The sequence below is a fragment of the Brachypodium distachyon genome, chromosome 2 (assembly GCF_000005505.3).
Source record: "Brachypodium distachyon strain Bd21 chromosome 2, Brachypodium_distachyon_v3.0, whole genome shotgun sequence".
Taxonomy (NCBI): domain Eukaryota; kingdom Viridiplantae; phylum Streptophyta; class Magnoliopsida; order Poales; family Poaceae; genus Brachypodium; species Brachypodium distachyon.
In genome coordinates this window covers 40,678,595-40,685,399 of record NC_016132.3, presented here as the reverse complement: position 1 = coordinate 40,685,399, position 6,805 = coordinate 40,678,595, and the positions used below count along the sequence as shown (strand labels likewise).

Genomic DNA, 6,805 nt, shown 5'->3' with positions numbered 1-6,805 from the left:
ATTGCTGTTTTGAATTGTTGCTACAGATATTACAGGCACCCAGAGCTCCACATATTCCTACACCGTGCGTTGACACCGCCTGGCAATCGCTCTACTCAATCTTCCTGAGATTTAACCACAACGGTTGCTAGTCACCACCTTCTGCAGGGTAAGAACGGGTAAGAATTTTAGTTTGCTTGAAGGATTACGCGTGTTCCACCACTTGCCTGGAGCATATACACCCATATAGCTAGCTGTGCTTTTGAGTACTAATCATGATAGGTGTGGACGATGCCAAGGAACCCACTAGCGCCGAACTGCAAGCTAACTTCACCAAGCTCATGGGCGACCACATGCAGGATGTTGACAAACGTTTTAATGATATGATGGAACGGGTCGAGGGCCTCGAGGCATCTTTCACCACCCAGCTCGACGCCAAATTCCGGGAGCTGATGGCGCATTTACCGCAGCCAACCACAACTCGGGATCCACATCAGCAAGCGTTCGCTGGGCGGGCACAGAGTGTTCCCCTTCACCAAGGCCAATCCTCGACTACGGCCGACATGTTCCACGATGAGCAGCTTGATGAGTATTACGGGGCGGACGACTCCGAGGGCGAACGCGAGAACGAGGAGGAGGTTCTACACCAACCGCGTGGCCGTCCACGCCCCTACGTTCGCAACGCACACCCGCTGGTACGTGATGATGACCATGTTGCAAAACTGAAATTGAATATACCCATGTTTGATGGTCGATATAATCCTGATGCATACCTTTCTTGGGAATTAGAAGTACAACAACGTTTTACATGTTTAAATTATCCCGAGGATAAATGTGTTAGTGCTGCTACTTGTGAGTTCACTAGTTTTGCTTCCATATGGTGGACTGAATATTGTCGTCTTAATGCTGCTAATCCAATCACTACTTGGGATGCTTTGAAACGGGCCATGCGAACTCGTTTTGTGCCACCATCTTACCAACGTACTTTGCTCAACAAGTTAACACGTTTAGATCAAGGTAAAAGTTCTGTAGAGGAGTACTATCAAGAATTACAAACTGGTATGATGCGTTGTGGTATAGTGGAAGATAATGAAGCTTTGCTCGCACGTTTCTTTGGTGGGTTAAATAAGGAAATTCAAACTATTCTTCGATATAAGTCATACCATACTATAACCCGTTTGTTCCATCTTGCGTGCAATGTTGAATGTGAAGTGCAGGATCGGCGAGAGGCGACACGAACTAATTTTTCTGCAGGGCGTTCTTCTTCTTGGAAACCATCGCCTTCGTCGTCACGGGCTGCTGCACCGTCCACTTCTACGCCCACACCCACACGCTCAGCAGCGCCTACATCAACTCCATTTGCACAGAAGCGTACTCCCGCTGGACCAGCCCCAAGTTCTTCGTCCTCCATGGCTTCTACGGGCAAATCCAGCCAGATTAAATGCCGCAAATGCAGCGGGCTTGGTCACATTGCACGTGAATGCCCCTCCGCTCGTGTCATGATTGCTCTTGAGGATGGTGGTTACGATTCCGTCAGTGATTTTGATGAGGACACTTTAGCACTTATTGCACATGAGGAGCAATGTGCTGCAGCAACCCAGGACCACGAGTCCCACTTCATGGCTGCAGAAGAAGCGAAGAAGTACCCGAGCTTAATTGCCCAGCGAGTTTTGAGTGCACAAGTGACCAAGGCTGAACCAAATCAGCGCCATAATCTGTTTCATACCAAAGGTGTGGTCAAAGACCGATGTGTTCGTATTATTATTGCTGCAACAATCTGACAAGCATGGAGATGGTAGAGAAGCTTTCTCTCAAGGCACGACCCCATCCTTGACCGTATCATATTCAATGGTTTACAACAGCGGCAAAGTTAAGGTAACATGTACCGTTCGTGTGCATTTTACTATTGCTGCATATGCTGATTATGTTGAGTATGATGTTGTTCCTATGCAAGCATGTGCTCTTTTACTTGGTAGACCATGGCAATTTGACACAAATTCGGTACACTATGGTACCACCAATCAGTACTCTCTTGTTCACAATGATAAGCCAATTGTGTTACTTCCTATGTCTCCTGAAAGTATTTTAAAAGATGATCTTGCTAGAGCTAGTAAAGCCCATAATGAGAGTTGGACCAGGCCCATGTAAACCGACCTATAGAGGGTTCGGCCCACTTCCAAAGGCTGGCACCATACCCCTCTATATAAACCCCTTTTAGGTCATCGTTTAGACTCGGATTTTAGTTATTTTAAGACTCAGCCATTGCTAATCTTCGCCATAGGCACGAAAGTCAAATCGACCTCCTGTACTACGCACTTGCAGAATCCCACATATAAAGCTTCATCTTTATTCGCAATATCTTGATTGCATCTATTGTTCTTGTTGGTTCTTTGGTTGCTTGCCGGGATTGATCCTTCGGGATCAGGTTGATCTGGCTTCGGCGCGGTCAATAACCTCGGAAGTTGGTGTAGTGATCGCTAAGGCGCAACGTCTCGCACGTTTGTAGTCGGTTCGCCAACATCGACCTCCACCCAAATGGATAGCTATCTCCTCATCAAAAGATAGGCCACCTTTATCCTATCCTATCAGCAAGAGTGCCAGATTACAAAAAAGACTATCTAAAAGATTTTATCCAATCAGCAAATCCATAATAGGTCTTTCTTTTCGCCCTGTGGAAGACGAGGTTTAGCTCTCCGTTGAATATCTGCCTGCATCTATAGAGATTTGGCCTCCTTTGGTTCAAGATGAAATTATTCATGGATTTCCAGATGCCCCACGTGACCAGTGTGATGATTTCCATGAAGAATGGAACTTTCAGTTCACTTTTGAGGAGATCAATATTTATGTGCACATTTTGCAAGAGAGTGAAGTTGGGGCAGATGTAATTCTAGCAAATTATGGCGAATGGACATTGAAGACGGGGTGATCTCTGGTTTTCAGACGACATCCATCACAATGAACACAATCATATACTGGCATATGAAAATTCTTTTTATGAAGCATTGCTCTAGTGTTGAGCCTATCAATGAGCAATAGCCAGAAGAAAGTCTTGTGCTTAAGTTTGTAGCACGAAGACCAGAGCCAATTGAAGTGAGGTGGCAGCTCCAGATGTGAAATTTGGGCCTTGTATCCCTCAATGGGTAGATAACCATTCTTATTCCAAGTGTAGGACCAATGATCATGCTCATTTGTAAGCTGCATATTGGTGGCAAGTTCTATCAGTTGGATAAATTGTTCATATGGCAGGACAGATGGTGGTAGTTGAAACCGGCTCTCCAAATTTTCAGTTTGTGCTATTTGTTCAACCGAAATATCTCTACTACTTATAAAGGCACCAACATGTTCTTTCCAACGTCCACCCCACTAAACGAACACAAAGTATTAATAGCTCCACAATCAGACTCTCTAAACACCAGATTACTACCTAACCGTGTGTGTTTAGTGATTACCTGTTGAGGCTGAAATTCCACCCCGCAGGAGAATCTTTCACCCCCTCATTCGAACCATTTTCTTCCTTCTTTTCTCCTCGCCCATCCAGCCTCCAATGCCGCCTCCTCCTTCCCTTCCCCTGCGGCAGCCGCAGCCTCACTCCCCTCCACCCCCCCGTCCTCCTTCCCTTTCCCTGAGGTCGCCGCCGCCTCCTCCCCTCCACGGCCCTCCTCTGCCGCACCTCAGCCCGCCTCGCCCGCTCGCCTCCACCTACGATCCACGGCCGCCGTCAGGGCCACGGGACGAGGCGCTGCCGCCTCCTCCCCTCCGGCCGCGGCCCTCCTCTGTCGCGCGTCAGCCCGCCTCATCCGCTCGCCTCCACCTGCGATCCGTGGCCGTCGTTAGAGCCACGCGATGAGGCACCGCCGCCGCCGCTGATCCCCCCACACGTGACCAGAAATTCCGATCACAACCATGCCACCTGATCTGCTGCACGCCGCCGCTATCCACTTCTCCCCTGCCACCTGATCTTGATGGACAGGGGAGTCTCCGCACCTGCCCAGGGCAGTGCGTGCCCGGCCAGGGAAGCTACGCATCAACCATGGTCGTCTTCACGTTGGGTGCATCGTTGTTTGATCGTTGTCCACAAGCATTCTATATTTCAGGTAAGACATTTCTCAACACATCAATTGCTCACAGACCCACCACGTGTTTGCTGAAATGCCAATTGATATTCCGGCTGTTTACAAGCATTCTAGATTTCAACTGCCAACAAATCCATGCTTTAATTTCTCCATGGTTGGTATGTAGTGTGCAGGTTTGTTCTTCAAGTTATGTTACAAATTTAAATACTACTTCATGTTGTAGTTTTTTATTTGAATGCCTTAGGTTTGTACCACATTACTGTTTCACACCCATTTAAATGTAGTTTTAGAGAAATGTATGTTGATCAGACCACTTCCTGTTGTAGTTTTTTATTTGCGTAAGTGCAATGATTTCTTTTCCATGTGTGTTCTACAGTTTCAAGATGGAATAAATACTATAGAAGCATGTTTCCATCATTTGGCTTGCTGCTGATCTATTCCATTAGAGATGAGATGGATTTATGTATTAGTTTAATTAGTCAATTGACATCTGTTGCTTTTTCAGGAAAAGGGAAGCTGGTACTTCGTTTTTCAGGACGACGGAATATATTTGTGAAATAAAATAAAATAACGCTTGTACTGCTGAGAAAGACGCCTGTTTTCTGATTTTGCAGAAACATGGCAGGTGGCTTGTACAGCTCCTTATGGCTCTTGATTACTTGCATGGAAATCACATTCTTCATCGAGATGTGAAGGTCAGTACCAGTGCGATATTTGGAGCATGTGATTATCTTTCTAACATGTTGTAATAATGTGCACCGAAGCTGCTAATTCGTTTCAGTGCTCCAATATTTTTATTTCCAGGAGCCAAACTATAGGACTTGGTATGTAACTTAGTCCCTTACAAAGTACAGTGCTTTATGTATGAGTTCAGCAATCCTGATAATGATTGCAATTCTAACATAAAAAATGCTGGTGACTTTAGGCTTGCAAAAAATATTGAGTTCTGATGATCTGGCATCTTCCGTGAGTACTACTCCCTCCATTTCACAAAGGTTGGTGTATTTCGTTTCGTTAAGACAAGCCTTTCACTAAGAATTACTGTATTAACATGTAAGTTATATGATACGAAACCCTAATCATTAGCAAGAACTTTTTAAAACGAATCCATTGATATAAATTTCATATATGAAAAAAATACATATCAATAGAGTTTTCATTGGTCAAAGCCTTGTCTTGACGAAACAAAATACGCCAACCTTTGTGAAATGAAGGAAGTAAAACATTTGTTCTCTTTCTTGTACATGTTCGATGGTGTTTTGACCTCAACACCAGGTGGGAGGAACACCAAGTTACATGTGCTCAAAACGTCTTGCTGATATGCCATATGGTAGCAAATCTGACATTTAGTCTCTAGGTATGTATGCGAAATCACTTTTCTGAACCTAGATAGAGAACTTGCAATTCAACATTTATATTTGTTTTGTTTCAGTATGTTGTATATGCGAAATGGCTGCTCTCAGGCCTGCATTTAAAGCTTTGTAAGTCTCTACTTTTCTTGATCTATTTGGAGTTGGAAAGTCATCCTGTATCTTCTTTGCTAGGTTGTTAATCACTGTCCAGTTTGTTCATGACAGGTCACGGAGCTAAGCAAAGCTGAGATACTTTAATTCTCAACTGATATAAATACAACATATTTTCAACTGAGATAAATACAATACAAGTCATACTGACTACCTGCATTTCGTGAATATAAATCAACAATATAAGATTCCTCTGATTCTCTTGGACTTAAAAGGATCCCATGTAACGCTTAAATTACAGAACTCTTTCTGAACAAGAAGTGACAAATCTTATGGATCCGTGGACTAAACAACATGTTCTTCAAATTTATTTTTTGCGAGCATTTGCAGATGCAGTGATGCCATGATGGCGAATAGGTTTAACATGTGATGTACCTCATTGTGTCACACTTTCATTCTCTCAAGCAATGCTTGGCAGGTGTGCATTTTCTGTACTCTTCCCTCATTTCTCAGATTATGCATTTTTATGCGAATAGGTTTAACATGTGATGCACCTCATTATGTCACACTTTCATTCTCTCAAGCAATGCTTGGCAAGTGTGCATTTTCTTTACTCTTCCCTCATTTCTCAGATTATGCATTTTTATCCTACAGTAATCCGCTAATTGGTTTTGGCTTCAGATCTGTTATCAGATTTTATTTTTCTTCTTATCCAGTCCCTTATTTGATTACCTGATTTCTAATTACTCTAAACATGAGTGTGCAACTATAGGAAGAATAGACGATGAAGAATCTGGAGGAGAAAGTTCTTTATTTTGAATAGAAAGTGATAAATTCCAAGTCTGCACCCTCCAGGTGATAGTGCCAATGGTATTCCAAACGCTACAGAGCTTGGGTTAAGAAGAACAAGGGATGTGTGTGTGTGTGTCCCTGTCAGTACTTGCATTCAGAATTGGAGACTTTTAGTTGAGTTTTTCATTTTTTTTTGTATCGAAAGAGATCATTTTATTTGTTGTGGGGTTTGTTCGTACATGTACATGGATTGCATTATCATGAGCATGTGTTATATATGAAATCATTTTTCTTTGTAAAGTTTGTTGCGAAATACACAGTGCCCACACTTGTCAAGAAAACTGATTTAAAATATGTGAAAAATGTCACGTTGTGATAGAAACAATAATTGTAGGTGCACGCTTACATCGCTCAACAATTACACCTATATTAAGTGTCCCAATGAAAAAAGATAATAAAAAACAGCTTACTTAAAGAGAAAGAGATTCAGAAGACATG

General features: G+C 43.3%; 1 long non-coding RNA gene across 2 annotated transcripts; it reads left to right on the top strand.

The window, feature by feature from the left end:
* The first annotated feature begins 5,141 nt into the window (after positions 1–5,141).
* LOC112270982 lies at positions 5,142–6,244 on the top strand. 2 transcript variants are annotated; one of them, XR_002963719.1, is made up of 4 exons: positions 5,142–5,533; positions 5,630–5,798; positions 5,906–5,932; positions 6,052–6,244. It is a non-coding gene; the product is annotated as an uncharacterized LOC112270982 (long non-coding RNA). The 2 variants fall into 2 exon arrangements; XR_002963720.1 differs by lacking the exons at positions 5,906–5,932; positions 6,052–6,244 and having other exon boundaries at positions 5,142–5,409; positions 5,485–5,533; positions 5,630–5,806.
* The last annotated feature ends 561 nt before the right edge of the window (positions 6,245–6,805 follow it).